Genomic DNA, 26101 nt, shown 5'->3' on the forward strand with positions numbered 1-26101 from the left:
CCAGAGTGCTGGGACGATTGGTTGATGGAGGAGCACAGGTAGTGTTTTCATCAATCCCTTCAGAGGCAGGGAGGAACGCTGAAAGGAACAGGAAAACACACCTGGTTTACACATGGCTAGGAGGCTGGTGCCATCAGCAGAATTTTGGGGTTTTTGACCATGGGGCGGTTTGCACGGCACCGGGCAGCAGATGTAAGTGCAACTATGTCCAAGGCGGAAAAGGATTCTTCTTTATGAGCTGGCAGGCCTCGTTGAGAGGGCTTTAAACTAGATTTGGAGGGGGAAGGGGATAAAACCAGGCTCACTAGAGATGAGTCCAGGTGCCGTGCCGGAGGTTGGGGTGAAATCGATAGTCCAGCTCAAGTGCATCTGCACCAATGCAAGCAGCATGGGCACCAAACAGGAGGAGCTGGAAGCCATTGTGCAGCGGGATGGCTATGACTTAGTCGCCATCACAGAAACATGGTGGGATGCTTCTCATGACTGGAGTGCTGCAATGGATGGCTATAAGCCCTTCAGAAGGGACAGGCAAGGAAGGAGAGGCGGTGCGGTGGCTCTGTATGTTAGGGAGTGTTTTGACTGCATAGAGCTCAATGACTGTGATGGCAAGGTCAAGTACTTACAGATAAGGATGACAGGGAAGGCAAACAAGGCAGCTGTCCTGCTGGGTGTCTGTTATAGACCGCCCAACCAGCACAAAAAGGCAGATGAAACATTCTGCAAGTGGCTGGCAGAAGTCTCATAATCGCTAGGCCTCGTTCTCCTGGGGGACTTAGCAGGACATACTGGACTCTTAGACTCTTAGACTCCCAGACCTACCGGACATCTGCTGGAAATATAACCCAGCAGAGAGGAAACAGTCTAGGAGGTTCCTGGAGTGTGTGGAGAATAACTTGCTGACCAGCTGGTAAATGAGCCTACCAGGGGAAGTGCCCTGCTTGACCTGCTATTTACAAACAGAGAAGGACTGGTGGGAGATGTGACTGTCAGAGGCCATCTTGGGCTTAGCATGATAGAATTGACATGATAGAATTCTTGATTCTGAGTGAAATAAGGAGGGGGATCAACGAAACCACTCTCATGGGCTTCCAGAGCACGCACTTCAACCTGTTCAGGTCACTAGTCAAGAGACATCCTTGGGAGACAGTCCTGAAAGGCAAAAGTGTCCAGCAAGACTGGACATTCTTCAAGGAGGAGATCTTAAAGGTGCAGGAGCAGGCAGTCCCCATGACCTGTAAGACAAGCTGGTGGGGAAGATGACCGGCCTTGCTGAACAGGGAGCTTTTGCTGGGACTCAGGGAAAAAAGGTGAGTTTATCACCTGTGGAGGAAGGGGCAGGTAACTCAAGAAGAATACAAGGATTGTGTTAAGTCATGAAGAAAGAAAATTAGAAAGTCAAAAGCCCAGCTGGAACTCAATCTGGCCACAGTTATAAGGGACAACAAAAAATGTTTTTACAAATATATTAACAACAAAAAGAGTGCCAAGGAGAATCTCCGTCCAGTGGTGAACAGAGTGAACATTGTTACCAAGGATGAGGAAAAGGCTGATGTACTTAATGTCTTCTTTGCCTCAGTCTTTAAGAGACAAACCAGGTATCCTCAGGGTATTCAGCTCCCTGAGCTGGAAGACAGGGATGGAGAGCCCAATAAACTCCCCATAATCCAGGAGGAAGCAGTTAAGGATCTGTTAAGCCACGTGGACACTCACAAGCCTATGGGGCTGGATGGGATCCACCGAAGAGTACTGAGGGAGCTGGAGGAGGAGCTTGCCAACTCTTCATCATTTATCAGCAGTCCTGGTTAACGGGAGACACACCTGGAGACTTGTGTTGCGGCCCGAAAGGAGCCGTTTAGGATGACCTCCCTCCCCTTGGGACCAAGTGCCCTGCTTGACCTGCTGTTTAGAAACACAGAAGGACTTGTGGGCTATGTGATGGTCAGAGGCCATCTTGGGCTTAGCGACCATGACATGATAGAATTCTCAATTCTGACTGAAATAAGGAGGGAGGGGTCAGCAAAACTGCTACCATGGACTTCTGGAGGGCAGACTTTGGCCTGTTCAGGTCACTGGTTGAGAGAGTCCCTTGGAAGACAGTCCTGAAAGGCAGAAGTGTCCAGGAAGACTGGACATTCTTCAAGGAGTAGATCTTAAAGACACAGGAGCAGGCAGTCCCCATGTGCCATAAGACAAGCTAGCAGGGAAGACAACCAACCTGGCTGAACAGGGAGATTTTGCTGTGACTCAGGGAAAAGAGGAGAGTTTAGCACCTTTGGAAAAGGGGGAAGGCAACTCAAGAAGAGTACAAGGATCATGTTAGGCCAAGCAGAGACAAAATTAGAAAGTCAAAAGCCCAGCTAGAACTTAATCTGGCCACGGTCATTAAGTATAACGAAAAATACTCCTACTAATATATCAACAACAAAAAGACAGGCAAGGAGAATCTCCATCCCTTACTGGATATGGCGGAGAACATTGTCTCCAAGGATGAGGACAAGGCTGAGGTGCTTAATGCCGCCTTTGCCTCAATCTTTCATAGCCAGACCAGGTACCTGCAGGGTATTCGGACCCCTGGGCTGGAAGACAGGGATGGAGAGTACAATAAACTCCGCATAATCCAGCAGGAAACAGTTAAGGACCTGCTAAGCTACCTGGACACTCACAAGTCTACGGGGCCTCATGGGATCCACCCAAGAGTACTGAGAGAGCTGGCGGAGGAGCTTGCCAAGCCACTCTCCATCATTTATCAGCAGTCCTGGTTAACAGGGGAGGTCCCACAAGACTGGAGGCTTGCCAATGTGACACTCGTCTACAAGAAAGGCCGGAAGGAGGATCCTGGGAACTACAGGCCTGTTAGCCTGACCTCCATGCCAGGGAAGATTATGGAGAGGTTCATCTTAAGGGTACACAGAGGGCATATGCAGGACAACCAAAGGATCAGGCCCAGCCAGCATGGGTTCATGAAGGGCAGGTCCTGCTTGACCAACCTGATCTCCTTCTATGACCAGGTGACCCGCCTAGTGGATGAGGGAAAGACTGTGGACATTGTCTACCTGGACTGTAGTAAAGCCTTTGACAGCGTCTCCCACAGCATTCTCCTGGAGAAACTGGCTTAGTCAGGTTTACTCTTTGCTGGGTGAGGAACTGGCTGGATGGCCGAGGTCAGAGAGTTGTGCTGAATGGAGTTAAATCCGGCTGGTGGCCGGTCACAAGCGGTGTTCCCCAGGGCTCGGTTCTGGGGCTGGTCTTGTTCAATATCTTTACTGATGATCTGGATGGGGGAATTGAGTGCTCCCTCAGTAAGTTTGCAGATGACACCAAGCTGGGTGGGAGTGTTGATCTGCTGGAGGGTAGGAGGGCTCTGCAGAGGGATCTGGACAGGCTGGATCGATGGGCAGAGGTCAACTGTATGAGGTTTAATAAGGCCAAGTGCAGGGTCCTGCACTTCGGTCACAACAACCCCATGCAAACAACGCTACAGGCTTGGGGAGGAGCGGCTGGAGAGCTGCTCTGCGGAAAGGGACCTGGGGGTGCTGAGTGACAGCCGGCTGAATATGAGCCAGCAGTGTGGCCAGGTGGCCAAGAAGATCAACAGTGTCCTGGCCTGTATCAGAAATAGTGTGGCCAGCAGGAGCAGGGAGTGATCGTGCCCCTGTTCTCGGCACTGCTGAGGCCACACCTTGAATCCTGTGTTCAGTTTTGGGCCCCTCACAACCAGAAGGACATTGAGGTGCTGGAGTGTGTCCAGAGAAGAGCAGTGAAGCTGGTGAAGGGTCTGGAGAGGAACTCTTATGAGGAGCAGCTGAGGGAAATGAGGTTGTTCAGCCTGGAGAAGAGGAGGCTGAGGGGAGACCTTACTACTTTCTACAACTACCTGAAAGGATGTTGTGTTGAGGTGGGTGTAGGTCTCTTCTTCCAAGTAACTGGCAATAGAACGAAAATAGAGGAGTAAATACTTGAAAATTATTTTGAGGTTTTGAAGTTTAAGCACAAGCTAAATTTTCATTTTTCTATGTATATCAAAGGTAGCTTCAAAGATAGTTTGTATAATAAAATGTGATGAAGAGCTTAAAAAAGACAGAGATGGCAATTAACCATTCAAACAACATGTGGTGGATGGAGTTTTAATTCAGTGAAATGTCTCCAACTGTGATAACTTTCTAAAAATTATTCTGCAGCCCGATTATACAAGATTTCCATGATACACAAAGCATAAGAGGCAATTGTATGACCTATATTAAGCACAAATTCAAAGAAGTCACTTATAACAGTCTCTTCTGACCTTAAAACCTTTGAATGATATAAAATCGTATACCACGCATTTATGTACATATATGTGACACAGATGAAGCTCATTCTGCAGGCCTGAAGGAATGCATTGGTTCACCCAATTTTAATGTTTTGAATATTATTCTCAAAACAATTCCATTGTTTTTCTGAAATTACTTTATTACTACTGCATGAGGTGTTTTTTTTAACCACAGAAATAAAACAGCACAGATGAAACATGAACCAACCACTGCTGGGAAACAAAACTGGGATTAGCTCAAAATCAGCTAATTCAGACTGCTCGTGGACATACAGAATAAATTCTATTTTATTTTCAGCCTTCATCTGAACCTTCTGATTGCAAGAGGAACAAAGATAATTCTGAAATTTGTTGGAAGGAAATAACAACAGCAAGACAGTTATCTTAGCATAGTTTTCCACCTGACCAGAAGCAAGATACGTTAGTTTCCTTCCTTCTCTCTTTGTCAGTCCAACAAATTTGTAAATATTTCTGATTATTTGCAAATAATAATCTATAAGTATTATTTATAAATAGTTTATGAGTACAACATAACTATATATGAGATGTAAACCAAAGACAAAATCTATGGTTACCTTAGTTAAAAATAAAAATAAAATGGCACTAGAATAACTGAGTACTATAGAAGTGTTAAGGATGGCAGTGACATAGTTAATGAAAAAAGATGTTTATATTGAGGTTGGATTTTTTACTTTTTTTAAAAGAGCAAATCCAATGTAATAAAATTGGATGGAAAGAATTCTCTTCTACTTCATATACCATATTCAGGATTGCCAAGTAACAATATAGTTATTGTTAAATATGTATAGTTATTAAATAAGTATAGTTATTAAATATGTATATTGTTAAATATGTATAGATAACCTATAAATATTTATAGGTTAAATATGTACATATGAACATGAATTGTATGTTTAACCTTTAGCTTACAATGCTGAAGTCCACAATCTTTGTTGCTGAATAAGAGATACCAATCAGGAAATACCAATTTTGAGTCTCAAAATATGAAGATATGGTAATGAAATGTCTACACATACAAAAAAACTTCTTTCCTTCCCCCATTCCGCCAGGAGAATCATACTAAAATATTTCACTTTTATGTGCACAAATTGAATCAAAGTGTTTTAGCTTTCTGAATAAATCTGAAATCTTCAGTTATGTATTGTTTTGACCTAAAACTATGCTGAACTGGTAAGGAGACTAGTGAGGTTTGTGGTGTGACAACTTCAGAGCTATGCTCTCCTTTGCAATTAGGGCTCTCAAAAAGACTTCCCTTTGGGAAAATGAGACTGGGACATAGCATAAGATTCTCATGACCATGTTGTCTCCTGGCAGATGTATTTCAGGTATAAGGGGAAGCAAATGTGACCTAACAGAAATTACAGATTCTGTATACAAACTACAGTTCCAATAATGCACAGAAATGTGACAGAGGTAAACACCTCACTGAATCAAAAATACATTTGTTTCAACATCAAGTAAAACATTTTAAAAATTTTTCTTCTGTGAAAAAATAACTTTTCAACTTGCATTGATAAGGGACAAAACAAAATGTAGAAAAATCAGATTTTTCACCAAAGAAACACTCCAAGTTTCAGCTAGCTATAGGCAGAGCATTGCAATGCTCTTTTTTACTCTCTGTGCATGCTATCACTCAAGTCCTACGTGTAAGCTCTGTTGTACTTTTAGCATGCAGTGTAAACACAGCCAGCAGGCTACATATTTCACTAGACTGAGTTGAAAATCACTACCTTAAAAATACAGTCTGGTAACATGGTTAAAAGTTATGTTCTGTAATTGGTTATTCTTTTCAGTATAAACTGCTCAGTGAATAGCAGATGAACTAAGAATTTTATTTTTTTTTTAATGCAGTGTATCTATTTCAGTAGTCACTGTGCAAAAAATGGCTTTCAATGTAACATGCATTTTTTTCACATTAAGTTTCTGGAGACTGTGGGATGAATTACATTCTCTGAGGCCTCCATAAATATCAGAAGCAGCAAAAATCAAAAAAGGATTTTTAATAACAGAATTTGTGATGGTTCAGTATTATAAGTTATCTTACAGAATATATTAATAAAATGTGCTAATAAAATACATTCAAATTCCGGGAATTTTCATTCAAAATATTTTTTGAAAGGAAAACAGTAAATATGACAGAGTAATTTATGATATTGCAATTTACTTACAATAATTTTTTTTAAAAAGTAAATTGGGAGTTCTGCCTGAAACTTTCATGTTCTCATATGAAGTATTTAAACAGTCAACACCTACCTACTTACCCTCTTAGTGTCTGCCACATCTTTTGGGTTCATGAGACTCAGGAACTGACTTAAAATGAAGGGACTGATTAAAAGAGATCTGCTCTTTTTGCAGTATCTTTACAAAGCTTTTTAATGTATTTCACAGAATTTATTAATGCCCTGCATTTTTTTAATATCGTATAATGATGGGATGTTTTACATTCAAAAGCAAATACAATTCTGTGTGAACCTTTGAGCAATCGATGGGGAGCTGAAAGAAAAAAACACTTGACAACTGTTGAGTGAATCACCTGTAAATGGTGCTAGTTCAAAGGCTCTGTTATGTCATGTGCCCCTTTGTTCTCTTCCAGACAGAGCTGAGAGCAGATAGCAAGCTGCAACTGTTAGTTCAAATAATATTCATAGCCTACTATTTTGCTCCTTTGTGTTAAAGACACAAAATAAAAATTGTCTGGGAGAAAATGAAACTTGATAAGAAAAAGCGCAATAAAATTGTATAGATATTTATAACCAGACAATGAGGTGTATGGTATAATGCACTACAGTTTCACAATCAATACAAATTATTGGATACAAAATTACTTTTTGATTACCACTGTGAAAACACAAGCTGCTCAAGTCATTCCTAACACCACTATTGATTTTGCTCTACTTTTTCTATTTCATTTTTAAAGCATTTCATGTCAATTCTTTAAGTCTCCATTCAACTGCTAAATGTTAAGCAAATGCATGAAGGATAAACCTGAAAGTTTTAAGGGTGGAGAACCCTAAATATTATTTTTTATCCTTTAGTCACCATGCTTTTTCTACCACAGGTATTTGAAGACTGAAACATATTTTAATAGTCAGACTACAGACAGGAACGACCACAGTTTTCTAACCTTTTAACCCCTTCATTTATTTAATGTTATTAGCCTTTACCACTCTGTAGCAGCTTTCTATCCTGTGGCACTTTGTTTCCTGCTGGTTCCCATGGCAATGGTCAGGTCATCTGTCAAATGACAGAGCAATGTATTATTGTCATCTCTCAAAGCTGGCAAGTGGGATCTTCTATTTTTCATTTGTCAAGTTGTCAAATATTCAGCAACAAGCACTGTACTTCTGACTCTCTTCCTTAGAGGTGAAATAGGAAACTCAAGGACCAAGACAAACACAAATCTAGGAATATTCTTTGCTGTTGTACTCATTTTTTTTCTCAATGAACTGACATCTGTTAGGTATAAAGAGTTACTTTAAATTTAAAAGTTAGACATGGAATTAGATGGTTTGAATACAATGTGGTGAGACCAGTGTGTGCATCTTGTTATTTTCTTCATTATCTTGAATGTGCCAGTATTCCCAGTTTGCTGCTGATGTTCTCTTTGATGAACATCTGTATTTACAATGCATGTCTGACTGCATATCACTGAAAAAATATGTACAGATATCTGTACATGGAAAGAATTAATTAACACAATATTGGAAACCTGTAGAATCATCACAGAATCACAAAATCACAGAATCATTAAGGTTGGAAAGGACCTTTGAGATCATCAAGTCCAACCATTAATGCAACACCACCATGTCCCCTAAACCATGTCCCGAAGTGCCACATCCATGCATTTTTGCACACTTATAGGGATGGCGATTCCACCACCTCCCTGGGCAGCCTGTTCCAATGCTTGACCACTCTCTCAGTGAAGAAATTTTTCCTAATAACGAATCTAAACCTCCCCTGGCATAACTTGAGGCCATTTCCTCTCCACCTTTCACTAGTTACTTTGGAGAAGAGACCAACACCTACGTTGCCACAACCTCCTTTCAGGTAGTTGTAGAAGAGCGATAAGGTCTCCCCACAGACTCCTCTTCTCCAGACTGAACAACCCCAGTTCCCTCAGCCACTCCTCATAAGACTTGCTCTCCAGACCCTTCACCAGCTTCCTTGCTCTCCTCTGGACATGTTCCAGCACCTCAATGTCCTTCTGGTTGTGAGGGGCCCAAAACTGAACACAGGATTCAAGGTGCAGCCTCACCAGTGCCGAGTACAGGGGCACGATCACTCCCTGCTCCTGCTGGCCTCACTAGTTCTGATACAGGCCAGGACACTGTTGGCCTTCTTGGCCACCTGGCCACACTGCTGGCTCATATTCAGCCGGCTGTCAACCAGCACCCCCAGGTCCCTTTCCGCTGGGCAGCTCTCCAGCCACTCCTCCCCAAGCCTGTAGCGTTGCATGGGGTTGTTGTGACCCAGGTGCAGGACCCTGCACTTGGCCTTATTAAACCTCATACAGTTGGCCTCTGCCCATCGATCCAGCCTGTCCAGATCCCTCTGCAGAGCCCTCCTACCCTCCAGCAGATCAACACTCCCACCCAGCTTGGTGTCATCTGCAAACTTACTGAGGGAGCACTCGATCCCCTCATCCAGATCATCAATAAAGATATTGAACAAGACCGGCCTCAGAACCGAGCCCTGGGGAACACCGCTTGTGACCGGCCACCAGCCGGATTTAACGCCATTCACCACAACTCCCTGACCTCAGCCATCCAGCCAGTTCTTTACCCAGTGAAGAGTAAACCTGACTAAGCCAGTTTCTCCAGGAGAATGCTGTGGGAGACGCTGTCAAAGGCTTTACTACAGTCCAGGTAGACAATGTCCACAGTCTTTCCCTCATCCACTAGGCGGGTCACCTGGTCATAGAAGGAGATCAGGTTGGTCAAGCAGGACCTGCCCTTCATGAACCCATGCTGGCTGGGCCTGATCCCTTGGTTGTCCTGCATATGCCCTCTGTGTACCCTTAAGATGAACCTCTCCATAATCTTCCCTGGCATGGAGGTCAGGCTAACAGGCCTGTAGTTCCCAGGATCCTCCTTCCGGCCTTTCTTGTAGATGGGTGTCACATTGGCAAGCCTCCAGTCTTGTGGGACCTCCCCTGTTAACCAGGACTGCTGATAAATGATGGAGAGTGGCTTGGCAAGCTCCTCCGCCAGCTCTCTCAGTACTCTCGGGTGGATCCCATGAGGCCCCGTAGACTTGTGAGTGTCCAGGTAGCTTAGCAGGTCCTTAACTGTTTCCTGCTGGATTATGCGGAGTTTATTGTGCTCTCCATCCCTGTCTTCCAGCCCAGGGGTCCGAATACCCTGCAGGTACCTGGTCTGGTTATTAAAGATTGAGGTAAAAAAGATTATCATAGAATAATAGAATAGTTTGTTTTTGAAGGGACATTTAAACATCATCTAGTCCAAGCCCCCTGCAATGAGCAGGGACATCTCAACTAGATCGGGTTGCTCAGAACCCCTCCAACCTGACCAGGGATAAGGCATCTACCACTTCTCTGGGCAGCCAGTGTTTCTCCACATTCGCTGAAAAATTTCTTCCTTATATCTAGTATAAATCTACCCTCTTTTTGTTTAAAACCGTTACCCTTTTTCTATTGCAACAGACTCTACTAAAAAGTCTGTTTCCATCTTTCTTATAATCCTGCTTTAAGTACTGAAAGGCCCCAATAGGGTCTCCCCAGAGCCTTCTCCAGGCTAAACGATACCAATTAGATGAGCCTTTCCTCATAGGAAAGAAACCTTTATTGGAATGAAATAGAGTAAGTGTTTAACAAGCATCAGCACAATGCCATGGGTAACAGTGAGAAGAACCAGTTCACGCAGCCAAAAATTCAAGAGGATAATTTTGGTAGGCAGAGCATAGTTATCTATAAATTACCTGGGCCATGACTCAAATGTAGTGGTCCTGCTCTTGCAAGACAGTGAATTACATTATAACTTAATTTTACAGTGTAAAGATGACATTGCTAAAACAATGTCAGGTAATATCCAACCATAGAATAAGATGAGAAAAGGCTTTATTGCTTTTTCACAAGATATAGTATCATTCTTAACTTATTGGGTGCTTGAAAAAGAATATAATCATCAAAGTTTTGGTGTTGACGTTCCAACAGGGGCCTCCAGAGCAGATTAGGAAACAGGAATGCTAATCTAACCATTGGTTTGCCAGATTCTGACTAACTGGAATTTCATGTTTACACAATTTTACTTGTTCAGCCTTCTACTAGGTAGAGGAATTTATAGAAAATACAGCAGTAAATTAGAAATGTAACAAAGTATTTTCATTCTATAATGAACACTGACAGTTGATGCGGGTCTACAGTAAATGAACTGCATATATATTTCCTATATTTAAATAATAAATATGAGGAACATAAGAATAATTCATTTAAAAGGACAGAGTTTTCTTATAGAGTAAATAAAATAATAACATAAATATGCTCATTTCACTTCAGTGTTCATAGCAAAATGACTTTAAAAAATGTCAGATCAACTTTTCTTAATTGTAGCCATACATTTTATTAAAAGTAGTCAACTTTTTAATTAGATAACAGTGGCACTGTCTGCCACACTTGGATTACATTAGTGCAGTTCATATAATTTCAACATTCAATAACAGCCAGTAAGTGTTGACTCTTTGGCTCATGTCCAAACCATGTAAAAGATAAAGGTAACCAACCCCTGGGTTATACCTTTCCTAGAATCTCTCTGTTGGCTAAGGCTATGACATTGTCAATTCTCAGTGTTTTTGTTATAGTTCTAGCTAAGGTGATCAGGGAAGAAACTATAGGTTTCAGCCTTAGACCTGAACCCTTCTTCTCCATAAAAAGGGCACATTATGACTGGCAAAGGATTGCCATATTATTTTTGATCTTTACATTAAATTACATATTTTTTCCAAAGATTTATTCAGGAATTAGCTTATTAAATTATTTATCTTTAATTATACAATGACTAGCTGTTCTAAGAGACATGTAAAACCCCATCCCCCCACTCCTGACCCCATTTAATAAGAAAAACCAACCCCCACATTCTTTTTCATGTTAAAGAAAACATCTAAGAGCACTGAATCTAACTGTTGTTTTCATTAAGGGTTTTGTGTGTTTATCTCATCATGAAAGGACAAAGGCAACGACTGCTTTTCCTCACCACTTATAAAAGTGGATTCAGGTCTTTGCAAAACATGCTGTTAATTAGAGATTATCCCAAACAATGCAGTGGAAAACACATTAGTGGATTCAGATATATCTACGGCAGGTTTTATAGTGGGTTTTGGAAAATTCCATTTGTTGAAAATTCAGAATTTATTCTACTGTAAAAATCTTTACATGACATTATCCTCTTGACCCCTCTTAAAACTCTGGTGATCAGAGTTTGATAAAACATCCTTCCTATTCATATCACTACATACTTAATTCACTTGTTTACTTCTCATTTCTGAGTAATTATTTACTCAACAATATTTTTAAAGAGAAAGAAATTACTCAACTCATGTACTGATAGGTGTTTTACGTGCTGCAATTACTCACAGGTATTGAACATGCATATGAATTGCACCAAACTGAAGTCAGAAGACAAAATCAGAGATGCATAGTAAAAATCACTTTTTATAAGATTTGTTCCATCATTTAGAATACATTCCTTGCTGCAGATCTTAAATTTCTGATCTGTAAGAATAGATAGCATGTTTTCTGTGTGTCTGGGAACATACATATTCCATTTTTTAAATCCAAGATTGTATTCTTAATGCTCATTATTTTCTTGATCATTTCTGCAAGCTTAACAATAAGCTTTGGTTAAAGGTGCAGTCTTTTTTGATGCTTTTTTGTGTTGGACTTTTCAGTCTTATAGTCTCTGTCCTGTACTAATAACCCACTAATAATCTTCAGGGTAAGTTGAAATGAACGTTTATAAATATTGTGGAAGAAATACACATATTACTAAAAAATAAAGATTCTTTACCATTTTCATTTCAGCTTAGATTTTTAATAAGTAGCTAATGAATTATGGACTATGCAATGAAACACATTTTTCAGAAGAAAATAATACTTCACATGGATTTTTTTAAAGTGCATATGTTTCACCTGTAGCACTCAACTACACTTTTGCTACAAACAGTGTTCTATCCTGATTGAAAGAAGTTAGTGTTAGATTTAATAGGGATAAGAAACTTAGCTTCTAAAAAAATTAAAACATTCTCAGGCAGTAGAACCATAGCAGAACAGATGACATAAGTAGTTATTTTATTAAAATGAGTAGGTGTTTTTACATAAAAGATGTTCTTTCCCAGCCTTGTCATATCTGATGCTTGAGGGGCATGGACAAACGGAGACATGACAGAAGAGAACAAAGAAGATGACTGGATACCATGATAACAAGGCTTACGGCAAAAGACTGAAAAAGTCACCATTGTTTAATCTCATACCAGAGAAGATGGAGGGAAGGTGTGATTACAGTCCCCAGCTCAAGCTGTCTCAGAAACAGGAGGAATCATTTGTTCCCTATGACTGCAGGGTGTGCAACAGAAGGCAATAGGCTTACATTGCACTGGATGAGATTAGAGTGGGTGTAAAAATAAAAATTTATCACATTAGGCAGAGTTAATTACAGGGGATTTCCCAACCTGCCAGGCAAAGCTGTGCAACTTCATCCCTGGAAATGTTACATGCAGTCTAGACAGCTCTCCAAAACATTATCATTGCTTTTGCCGGTTGGAAGAAGAATGAACTAGATGATAGCCTCTGTTTTGGTCAGGAGACCATATGAGAGTTTATATGTTGTGAAGTTAGGGAGACCAAACCACCATTGCTTTTGAGAATGTTGTCATTTGCTGTTTTATCTTCCCCATATTAAGAAGAGACACTGAATTGTATTACATGGTGCTGAACCTAAAATATTCATTAAGATGACCTTAAAAGGTCCCTTCCAACCCAAAGATTCTATGCTTTTATGATTCCCACTGCACCTCTAAGAAAGTGCTGCTTGGGTTTTAACATAAAATAACCTCATGACTATTTTTACTGTTATTAATGGATACTTTTGTAATTTTTCCTCATATTCAATGTTTTTCTGTAACTTCTCTAACGTCCTCTGGTAAGCTGGAGACAGACATGTATTCCTGGTTTAAGAGCTCTACCACCTACCAGTTGTTTGTAGTAGCATTATACTTCAATATTATTTTAATTCATAGCTTATACATCAAATGCTATTGTAAATCAGGAGCAGGACCTCTTTATCAAAAATCTTGCTCATTTCCTTCACAGTCCTTATTTATGCTTAGTTAATTTTCCAAGCAAATATAACAATGCAAAAATTTGGAGTGTTTGTAATTAGAGTATCTGTAATAGGTGAAACAGTAGCAGTGAATAAAAGAACACTTTTGAGAGCACCTTTAAAAATATTTGTCAGAATTAGTTGATCCTTGGAAGATTATTTATTAAAATATTCAATAAATACTTAACAAACACCTAGTATGTGGGGAACATTCACAGCCTTCTCTCCCTCCCTCTCTCAATAAAACCTGAGCACCTTTGTCAGCTCTTGGTCAGTTAATACTCCTACCTGTTCAGGTATGTGATCAAAGGTTAAGACAAGGAAATCGGCATATTTCTCTGACACTAGATTTAGAATGACAGATGATGGGCCAGAAGTGAAAGTGAAGTGTAACTATTTCTTTCACGTTAACACAGTTACCAGTTATAATCAAAGGAAGGTGTTTGTCATATCCAGTGCAAATTGGGCCCTCTATGTCACTAATCACAACACTGTGTTGCTGGTCAGTGTCAAGCTAAAAGTGCAGTTAGGAAAGAGCTGACCACATTAAACAAATGGATAAAGTTATGATTCTAGAACAACTGCATGCCTAGAAATAACACAGATCTGTAGTTTTCATATGTATGGATCTGTGTGATACCGTTATACGTCCATGATAACGCTTGCTTCTCCTGTTTTGCTTTGTACATATTCCTTCTCCCTTGCATCCTAATTTTCCAACTTGGAATGCTGGGGGGTCCCTCCATATATTTAATGAAATCTGCTAATAGATCTTCAAATCTCCTCAAGTAAACAGTCCTACTGCAGACTCAGCTCTCTCTTCCTTGACTTCACTAGAGACAAAATAAGATTTGTGCTCTAACAGAGTAAGCATTTGCTTTATCAGAAAGCATATTAGTGTGGGCATGTCTCAGCATAACGTGCAGCAAAATCTGAGATTATCACTAATTTGTTCTGCTATTAAGTGAACGATAAAATGATTTAGGTATATAGATACTGAGCATCGGGCTCTTTAGGAATTACATGTAGTTGTGTCATCTTAATTCTGTGAAAGTCTGAGAGCTTTTACTATATAAAATTACATTTGCAGCAAAGTCTGGGCTTTGAATAGAGAAGAGAAGTTTGTGAGAAACATGAATTCTACAACAGGCTCCCAAGAGTGCAGGACTATAAACACACAAGTTCTGCAGTCTGATCTTTTCTCAATATGGGATACAGAGGTAATGGAAGTGGAAGAGGGGAGACAATGCTTGTTTGGGAAGCTGTTTTTATTAAAGTATGCAGAATTGTGTTTTACGTCAAGCCTTGGCAGTGAATCTTTTTAAAGAAGCTAACATCAGATCCAAGTTTGTCATCTTTCATATGCATATGGACAAGTATTTGAACAGTGGTGCACATTACCTCTTCCAGTATAATGTTTAATGGCCAAACCTATGATAGGCCACTAAATGAAAGTCCCAGTGGAAAATCTGCATTACAAATCTCTGGCCTTGACTGAGGCTGTAAAGCCTGCATAATTGTGTTAATCTTATAGTGGTTTCAATGCAACTGTTTATTTAGGCTGCTGTACAAGAAAACTAGTGTGCTGGTGCTGTGTTAGACCACAGCTTTTGCTGCAGCTTACCTCCCCAAGACACATGCAGTCTATGAACACATTAGAGGACATTGATCCAAACACCTTGTACAACCTAAATGAGTAAGGGGAGCTGCAGTTGATATCATCCAAGATTACAGATTGCACACACTGTTTTCCACACGCTGGATTCTTCTGTTAGGAACAGGATGGCTGTGTTTCCACTCGGGATTTATGCATAGGGTTAGATCTATTGAAGTTGTGTACTGAAGCCCATCAGGGCATGCTCATCATAACTGCTGGTACTAACAGAGGCAAGCTGCTAAATCTCCAGCAATCTCAGACAACATAGCAAGTTCTTTTTGTTTTACAAACACAGAATTTACAGCCAGAAAAAGAACATGTGATACACCTAGTTAAGCGAAGAGGGAGATGAAAAATTAGAGTCCCACTACAGTTATAGTGAGTATGCCTTGGGCCTTCTCACTTCCTTCTGCAGCTCTTATTGGAAAGAATAAGATCAGCCAGCACTTGGAAATCTGCCACCTCATACTCTTGAATTCTTCGGTGCAGCTTTTCCCCAGTTACTGAAAACTAAGTCCTTACCGGCAAAAAACTGTTAGTACTCAATTTTGCATTGAGCTCACCAAATACATTCATTGCAACATACTATTGTAACTCTTACAATAATAAGGGTGCCTCCCTTTTCTGTTTATCCATTGCTAAATGGCTATGTTTGGCTGATTTAACCTGGGTTATCCCTGAATGAAATAGATGGTCTACTTCAGAATTTGGATCTTCAGTATTTCTGCCTCTGTGAGTTTTATAGCTCTTTTAGATCTTCAAAGATACACAATCAATATTTTTTTTTAAATTTTTTTGTTAGTAAAAATGAGACTGGAGAGACCAGTTAGAGAATGAGCCCCAAAACTCAAGGGAACAGAGCTCAAGATTGAGGAAATATTGATTAAATAATGATTAAGCAACCTTTTACTCCAGGTGTGTTCTGACTATTATTCTTATTATGGAGGCACCATTATTTTGTCTCAAATTCTACCAGATTTCAAAGTGAAAATTGTTATCCAACAAGTTTAAAGGAGAAAAGTAGATTGTGCATTAAGTAGTCTTTCATCTGATTTGTCTTTAATTTGGGAACAGAGCACTCTGTGTAGATGTGCTATTCTGACCCAAGCGGATCAAATAGACAAAAAAGGTTATGATAAGTTTTTTCAGTCATAATAAGAAAAGGCAACAGGATCTTGCTGCAGCTGGCCAGTGGGAGAAATAGGCATCAGTGAAACTACTTTTAGGCACTGGAACAACAGAAAGGAAATAAAAGACAGTATTTTTTAACTGAGTGGAATTATTTTCAACTTTTAACACAACTCTTACTAATCTCAATAAATGAACTCTGCATTATTGTTTTGGAGGAAACTTAAATGCTGTTTTCTCATTATAGGAATCCACAATGCTTAAGCTGATTCCGTCAATATGGATGTGTTAATATACTATATGCAAGCTATTTAACAACATTTTCCAAACTGAACTACTACTGGAATACAAAATGAACAGAAATTATGCTTATTTATTAATCTAAGCAAGGAATTATGTCTAGTATGTAACAAAGAATTTAATTTATTGTAGATGACAAAATAAATTTTAAAGACAGTTTAAGTTGCTCCAAGATAAATGTTAATTTAATCATTAAAGCAATTATTCCCTTGCTCATAGTGAGCAAAGTTTGGTGACCAAAAATATGACAGGTTTGTGAAATAAATGCAGGTTAAGCTAAAAATATTGGACTATATAGATCTGTGGCTTTGTTGAGGTCACCTGTACAAGGACTAGAATTAGGATAATGAACCAAGGGATGAAACAAATCTTGGTTTAATATTTTGCAACAGCTAGACCATCACTTTTTAAGTAGATTTTAGCTTTTGAGGTAGGATTGTGTACCTCCTGTATGGAATATGATTTTATATATCGGTTACAAGACAAGCAGTGTGGATTATGGAATAAGACACTCACTAAGCTAGAAGGATCAACCATTAACTTTATGGTGGGACTGCATATCAAATATCAGTCATCGTCTCTTTGTGCTACTGTTTCCATTGAGATTTTGTCTGCCTAACCTGTTTAGATTTGAAGCTGAGATTGCATGTATTGACAGGGACTGGCAGTACACACAGTAAAACCTTGATCCTGGCAGCCATTGAATAGATTATTTAATGTTGATTCTTGTATAGATACACATATATTTATATAATATATAAAGAAATACACACAGATACATATATCTAATATATTTATTGGATATAGTATACATTATTTAACTTATATATCTGGTATAATATATATTATACATATTTAATACATATCATGGTATTATTTACAAACTTCAGCCTGCTACTCATACAACATAAAAAGAAACACAACCTTGATTCAATCAATAGAGAATCTGAGTTTTATTCTTAATAATCCATTACAATACAGTGTCTAGTTAAGTTGCTATATATTTCTATAAGTTTACAAAAATGTTTTTCAGTTTTATACTGTAGGTAGGGAAAACATTTTTTTTTGCCATTGGAATAAATCAAACAGCTAGCTAGTGTGAATTTTTGCCATAGTATGTATTTAAATTTGAGGCCTTGTTTTTTCTTTAGTGAAAAAATGCTTAATCAACTAAAAAAAGTCTACAGAACTTGCCAGATCAAACTTAAATTTGCTAACAATCTGTGATATTTTCCTTGATTTTAGTTTCATCTTCTGTTCTTCTCATCTTGTCCCTACTGTACTTCAAAAAAAAGTCCCAAAATATTTTTTAAAAATTTATATACTGTTTTAAATTTTATTCCTCACCAAATCTCCCTAAAGTTGTAAATTCAGTCACAAAACTATCCAGCAATTCCATTATTGCTACACACCTTATAATTCCCACTATTTCAATGTTTTCTTTTCAGTAAGAAACTATGTAACCTACAATTCATAGTTGGCATTATGATTGTTTTTCAATCGGGCATTAACATATTTCTGGCTTAAAATGTCATATTACAGCAACTCATTATAGTAATGAATTTCTGTATATTCATGGTTAGTTTGTGACCTGACATTTGCATTTTCATCTTTTTTGCTCTCTTTCTTATAATTCTTCATGGTGTTATTCTAGTGCCACTAGCATTTTAGTCTCTACTGAAATTCATTATTCAATTTTTCAAATTCTTCTGTATCATTCTTCATTTTCACAATAAATTCCACTCTCTATATAATCTCTTTCATTTTTTACTTGTTGATGAATATATGTGTTACTTCAGGGCTTTCTTGAAACCAACAGCTGAGTTCATCTGAAGTCTACATGAATACCTAATCAACCTTCCAGAGAAGCTGCTTTGGATAAACCTTTCCAATACAGCATGATTTCTATGATAGTTTGTAAACCAGACAAAATTAATACCCTTCAAAAGTATTTGTTTTCTAGCAGAATTTGTTAGGACCTTGTACAAGCATGGGATACCAAAAGACCTGCCCATATTGAAGTCTTTTTTGACCTGTCATTTTTGACTGAAATTCATATTTTATCTGCAGGCAAAAATTCTTCCATCTGTGCAGCAGGAAGGTCAAGATTTTTTTTTTTTCTCTATTAAAAAGGATGTGAAAATTCTGCTTCATTGTGCATTGTTCCCCAGGGAACTCTTCTTCTTTTTCATCCATATGCTTTGCACTGATGCTGGATTTTAAACTCCACTTAGTTGGAGAAAGGTATGATCAACAAGAGGTTTATTTTATACAACCACATAGTGTAAATAAAAACAATCCTAACAGTCATTGCTTGCAGCACGGAGCTCCGAGGGAGAAAACAGACTCCTGTGTGTAAGAGCTCATCCAACACAACAGCCTGTGCATGCCTGTGAGACCTGTTGAGTCCTTTGTGCCGCGAGCCTGAAGATCATTAACTGCTCTCTGCAGCTATTTTGTAACAGCTCTTTCAGTAATACCTCCTGCCGATACCCCACGTTCAAAACCACATGCCCGTGAGCCTTTGCACTGCTTTCTACCCTTGTTTCTGGACACATACTATATAACTCCTCCAATGCCCACTCTCCTACCGTCTGATAATATGCTAGTGCTGCACTCTGCAGCATTTAAGATCACAGAAGTGTACTTGTGCACATCCCCCTTTTTCATGATGTTACTTTTCTTGGAAAGACATTTTATGTCTTGAATTCTTCTTGGCAATGGTCTGTTCCACAGAGGGAAAAGAAACTTAAGATAGCAATGCAGACACCACAAGCCCTCCCTAGGAGGCAGAGGCCCACAGTGAAAAATTAGTATATTATAAGCCAGTTAAACCAAGAAGTTGAAAGTGCACCACAAATTGCTGCCATGATTGAAATGCATTTATTTAATTTATAAGAAGGAAGAAAAAATGCATACAAATGTTTCCTCAGAAAAAGTCTATTCAAGTCAGCTGATGGAATGAGACACCTTACCTTATACATTGTTTTCACACAGGATGAAAATTACTTGCTTCTCATTGCCATACAAATAACTTTTATAGAACTACCCTTCTGTCCACCTGTCAGTTGTACGATGAAACTTTTCTTCCCAAGTTGCTTGCATTAAAAAATTTTCCTGAAAAAAGTCTTTTTTGGGGCTTTTACTTTTCTACTGGCTGAGGACTACTCATGACTCTGCTAGGATGTTATCTCTTTGGGTAAGTATTTGATGACTTCTCTTGTGTTTCTATTATTGTATTAATTACAATCTACGCACGTAACCTATGAGTGTTATTGATTTTTCTAATTATCTAACTATTACTGACTGCAAATAATCTTTTCAAGCAACTGTTCTACAATATGTATTAAAATACAGACTTTCTCTAAGGCAAAGGCTAGTGTTATGTAAAGCTAATGATGTATAGAAAGCAATGTATTTGATCTTTCAAAAGGGAAGGTATTTTTCCCATGTCTGTTTCCTGGAAGGTCCTGTGCACCTTGAGCTACTCTTCATATAAGATGATTGATACCATTATGGTGTCTTCTGCTTTGTCCCATAACTTCCCAATCAGTCATTAGAAATTCAAAAGCAAACAGATGCTTCTCAGAAGCAGTGAGACTTCTAATGAAATAAAAAATTTTTAAAAACCCACAAACCGCACCTCCCCCCCCGCAAACCAGGACAGGAAATAGACAGTTTTAAGAACATCAGAAAAAAATTCTAGTTAGGGATGACCTGATGATAGGCTTAAAACCTGGATCCTCAAGGAGGAAATTTATACTCTATTACTTATCTGTGCCTTCCTACTCAGAGACACAGAACCTCCACACTTGAAAGGGCGGGAAATATTGTATGAGGAATTGCAGAGAAGGAGGCTCATAGAGCATTAACATACTCTTGTTCATTATGCAGCTCCAAAACTGGCAGCTTGACCAGATCTCCACTCTTCCCCCAGCAACATTACTTTCTAGTTTTTACCACACCCTGTTTTTTCAATGCAATAATTTTTCATCCTTTATTTCCAAAACTTCAGGTTTTTTGATCTGATGGAGAGTGCAGGTATACTGAGTCAGATCCTGTCCAGATTTTCAATTTATTTTCTGTGTATGTTTTAACTGGAAGTTTACATTCTTGCATTGGTGTTAGTTAAGCTATATCCATACCACATTTACAACTGGCGTTTGAAATTAGCAGTATTATGTCTTCTGATGATCTGAAATTAGTAATAATTTCTGATGACTGCCTAATCCTTCTTAATTCAGAATTCCATATTTCTACGCTGGCCAAGGAATAAACACCCTGTTAATGTTTTATCCTCTGTCCTTTTAGCCAACTAATCATTATTCAACAACTTTAGACTTACATGACAGTTATAAGCCAGTTGAACATCTGTGTTAACACAGACGTAGATTGTGTTACCTACCATTGGAAAGTCATATATTTTTAAACTGTGTTATAAAAATCCTCCAAATGTTTTGTCTGTGTGACAGAGGCCTTAGAATAATAAACAGTGAGTTATGCTCTTCTGCTTAACTTTGTTCATGCATTTTTTCTCTCTTTCTTGCCAAAGTATGTATTAGTTATCCTGACTGTCCTGAAGCTAGGCAGTATCCTCCAGTCTGAGAAAATGCTCCATCTTTTTTGTCAAAGCTGTTGCTCAGGGACTCTTTGAAATCTTTCTTCTTTGAAACAGTTCTTCTTTGAAACTTTGAAATCATTCTTCTGGGTCACTTGATAAAGAAATCTTACAATCAGACTGTAATTTGGAATATGCATTCCCAAAACCCCACAATACCTAAGAAAGCTTGTGTTTCCTTTTTGCTGGTTTTTGGAGACGTAGCTGTTCTATTGTTGATCACATCTATTGATTTCTGATGACATCCATCTTGCCATTTTATTCCTAAAAACTGGATCTCCTGTGCAGGTCCTTTGACCTTACTTTTTTTTATGGCAAAACAGGCTTTCAAAAGAATTTAGGTTATTTTCCTCCCTTTCTCAAACAATTCTTCTCCTGTGTTGCCCCACATGATGGTATCATCAATGTACTGCAGGTGTTCCAGAGTTTCACCCTGTTCCAGTGCAGTTTGTATCAGCCCATGGCAAATGGTAGGGCTGTGTTTCCACCCCTGCGGCAGTCGATTCCAGGTGTATTGGACACCTCTCCAAGTGAAAGCAAACTGTGGCCTGCACTCTGCCGCCAAAGGGATCGAGAAAAACGCGTTAGCAATATCAATGGTGGCGTACCACTTGGCTGCCTTTGACTCCAGTTCATATTGATGTTCTAGCATGTCCAGCACAGCAGTACTCAGCAGCAGTGTGACTTCATTCAGGCCACAACAGTCTACTCTTAGTCTCTGCTAGCCATTAGATTTTCACAATGGCCATATGGGGCTGTCTCCAGTCAACAAATCAGATTATGGATGGGAATCAGGGAGTCTCTGTTGGTGCGATATTGCTGCCAGTGCACGGTTGTGGTAGCAATTGGCACTTGTTGTTCTTCAACCCTCAGCAGCCCCACAATAGAAGGGTCCTCTGAGAGACCAGGCAAGGGGGATAACAATTTAATTTCCTCTGTCTCCAAGGCAGCTATACCAAAAGCCCACCAGTACCCTTTTGGGTCCTTGAAATACGCTCTCTTGAGGCAGTCTATGCCCAGGATGCACGGAGCCTCCGGGCCAGTCACAATGGGGTGCTTCTGCCACTCATTCCCAGTTAGGCTCACTTCGGCCTCCAGCACAGTCAGCTGTTGGGATCCCCCTGTCACTCCGGAAATACACATGGGTTCTGCCCCTTTAGCGATTGATGGCATTAGGGTACAATGTGTGCTGGTGTCCACTAGAGCCTTATACTCCTGTGGGTGTGATGTGCCAGACCATCGAATCCACACAGTCCAATAAACTTGGTTATCACTCTCCTCCATCTGGCTGGAGGCAGGGCCCCTCTAGTCCTGCTCATAGTATCTGTTACTCACTTCTTGTGAATGCAAATCAGAAGTCCCTTTATTAAGATCAGAAGTCAGACCAGTTCTACTCTGTCTGGGGAAACTGCTCACTGGAGACTGGTGTTACAATTTTCCTGGAAGAACACCCTTTTATGACTGTTTTTCCTTGCAAGTCACATACCTGTGCTTCTAGGGTCAAGGTAGATTTTCCATCCCACTTCCTCATGTCCTCTCCATGGTCACGCAGATAAAACCACAGGGTGGCCCGAGCTGTGAACTCCCTTATATCTTCTCTCTTGACAGAACAGCATTTACTCCTGACAGCTGAGTCTGTACAGATGGGGGGTAAGACATATCTCCTTTTAGTTGCTGGAACTCCCAGAACAGTTTTTCAAACAGGTTTTTTGACTTTTTGGATAACTTTTCCAGAGCCAAGACAAAGACCCATAGGCAAGATGAGAGGTTTTCTTTGTATTGCCAGAGTTTGTCTACCAGTTCATCCACCATTGGTCCCTCTTCAACTTTCCAAGTCTTTACTGCCAATGAATTGGCATATAACACTGGTGCACCCCATACAAACTTCCGCTACATGGGTCATGTGCACTGGACTTCATCTGGAACTGTATTCTCTGGTTTATTATAAATCACCTCCACCACAGCTAATTCCCTCACGTACTGGATACTTGCCTGGGTGACATATGTCCTCCTTGAAGGGATGGATACCTTTCCTTCATGCCAGACAGGAGTTGCCTCCAGAGGCTGAGGGCTTGTGCCTTTTCTCCAATTGCCCTGTCAATGGCCCTTTCCCTGGACAGGGACCCCAGCTGCTTGGCTTCCCTACCTTCCAATTCCAGGCTACTGGCCCCATTATCCCAGCATTGGAGCAGCCAAGTGACAATGTGCTCACTTGGACAATGACTGAAGTCCTTTTGTATCTCTCACAGCTCACTCAGAGATAGGGATCAGGTGGTTATCTCTGGTTCTGCCTCTTCCTCCTCTGGTTCTCATGATGGCCTTTCTTCATCATCCTTTACTAAACGAGCTGATTTTCATGGCCGTCTCTTTTTGTGGATAGGGGCAACTGAAATCAGCAGGGGTTGGTTCTCTGGTTCATCTGCTGTGCCCTTCGCTGGCATTTGAGTAGCTGCAGTGCCCGTTGTAAGGGCTGGAGAAGCCACAGTGCCTGTCACTGTGGTTTGAGTAGCTGCGGTGGCTCTTTTGCCAGGGTTGGAATAGCCTCAGTACCTGTCTCCAGGGTTTGAGTAGCTGCAGTGCCTGTCACAGGAGTTGGAGTAGCTGCACAGCGCCTGCACCCACACCAAGCACAAGTAGCAGAGGAGTTGCTATTTTTAAATAGTTGTTTAACCCTGAGCAAGACTTGAAACACATTCAGGAGATCTAACAATAGGAGCATGCTGCTTTGAACATTCCAAGGATATTCTAATTTCTCAAGAGCTATTGTAATTAACCTGGAGGAGAAAGGAATGGTGAAGGAAGGTGTGTCCCCCATATATTGGCTTTCTGAGGAGAAAAGGTAAAAAGTGTCATTATTAATAGTTTCCAAGAGATGGCTCCTGAAGTATGGAGATGACAGCAATGTTGTTCATAAATCCCAGATTAGTCTCACAACCAGCCATTTTATGATATCATAGGCTGGCACTACAAAGTACATAAAAATGATAAGTTTCATGTAGATCCCGGAGGTGATAAACAGCATAACAGGATACATATACAGCAAGTATGTTGTTACATAACACAACCATGATAACAAGCACAACAACTCTGAGAGCAAATGAATCAAATGAATCAACATTGTGACCATCAACTATTAAACTAATATAATAAATGCTTATCACAAATTTGTCTTAACACCCTCCGGTCAGATCTGTCATTATCTGTCAACCCTTGAAGCAATTGTCAACCCTGGCAATTACACCGGAGAAAACATTAATGAAACTCAGAGTCATTGGAGTAAATTGAGTTCTGTCCATCCTTGAAAACTTTTTGCATCTACCTAATTGTTTTATTTCCTAGTATTTATTTCTTTTTTTTGTGTGTAGATGAAAGATTTATGAACTGCTGTATATGTTTTTATTTAACTTTACAATTGAACTAATAGTTTGTCCTTTTTTTTTTCTTCCAGACAGGTAACTTTCCAAGGTCTAGCTTACACTGTTATTTGCTTTTTCTAGGTGCTGGGGGGCTTGGCAGTGGACACATGCTGTATATACTGACATTATGTGTGTTTAAATTCACTTCTGCAAGGTATTGAATGCATTATCCGTATTTAATAAAGAACTTATCCACATTCTTATATGCTTTGCTGATCAACATGCAATGACCCCTCCCGACACCTTCACAGTGAATTCCTTTACTTACAAGAGTCATAACCGAAATACACAAGTAATATTCGATTACTTTGTCTCAAAATTCTGTTCTTTCAGAAAGAAAAAAAGAAAAAATGAATTTGAGGAGACTAAGATAATTTTTCAAGCACATATCTTGTTGATAATCTCCAGTTTTGAAACTCATTCCATTGTCCTCTTCTATCTGTCTTAATTAGATCAGAATTACATAATTCACCATCAAAAATTATAGTCTATGCTGAGGGATAAAATAATCTTCAAAATTTGTAATTCCACTGATTGTCTGTCTTTCAATATGTCTTTTAATATTGTGCCTAATGATGGCTTTAATATTGTGCCTAATGTAACCGTCTCCATTTTTTCTAATCAGAAAAAAATATTGTAATAAATAAACCCACATATGCTGAAGCTAAGTACAAGGTAACATTTCCCTTCGTGTTTGGTTGTTGAGGTGTAGATGAAGGGTGTTAATCTTCAGAGATTCAGCTCTATAGAAGGGATTCCAAGATAGGATAATATCACAAATGAAATGGAATTTGACCATATTAACCTAGCCACAGATGGAAGAACTGTCATAGTGACAACTGCCTCTGTTGAGCAACAAACCATGATTGGAAATAACAGTTATTAAGGTCAGTACAAAGGTATACGGGCAGAGGTAAGAAGGTTTTCAGATTTCCTAATTGTCCTCTACAATAACTGGATATAGCTTCTTCCGTAAATCCTTTTTTTTAATGAGTATGAAAACTTGCTGTACACTTCCTCTTAAAACATGTTTTCCTTGACTTATCACTCATTATAATTGCATTTTAGCACTTTGTAGTGGTAACTGTGTGCACTTTTTTTCACAGCTGTCAACTGAAACATAAGTTGAAATGCAATATTATTCTTTAAATCTCTGATAATATTGAAGATCTATCATTTTATAAGCCAGTAAAGCATAAAGAGAAATGATGTATTGATGTTGAAATTGAGTTGAATTTGAGCTTTAATACTTGTGCCCAGTAAGGTTAATATAATTTCCAGAAAAGGCATGCTTTTACTAATGTATTTTTATGCAATGCA

The sequence above is a fragment of the Phaethon aethereus genome (assembly GCF_964289735.1).
Source record: "Phaethon aethereus genome assembly, chromosome: Z".
Taxonomy (NCBI): Eukaryota; Metazoa; Chordata; class Aves; order Phaethontiformes; family Phaethontidae; genus Phaethon; species Phaethon aethereus.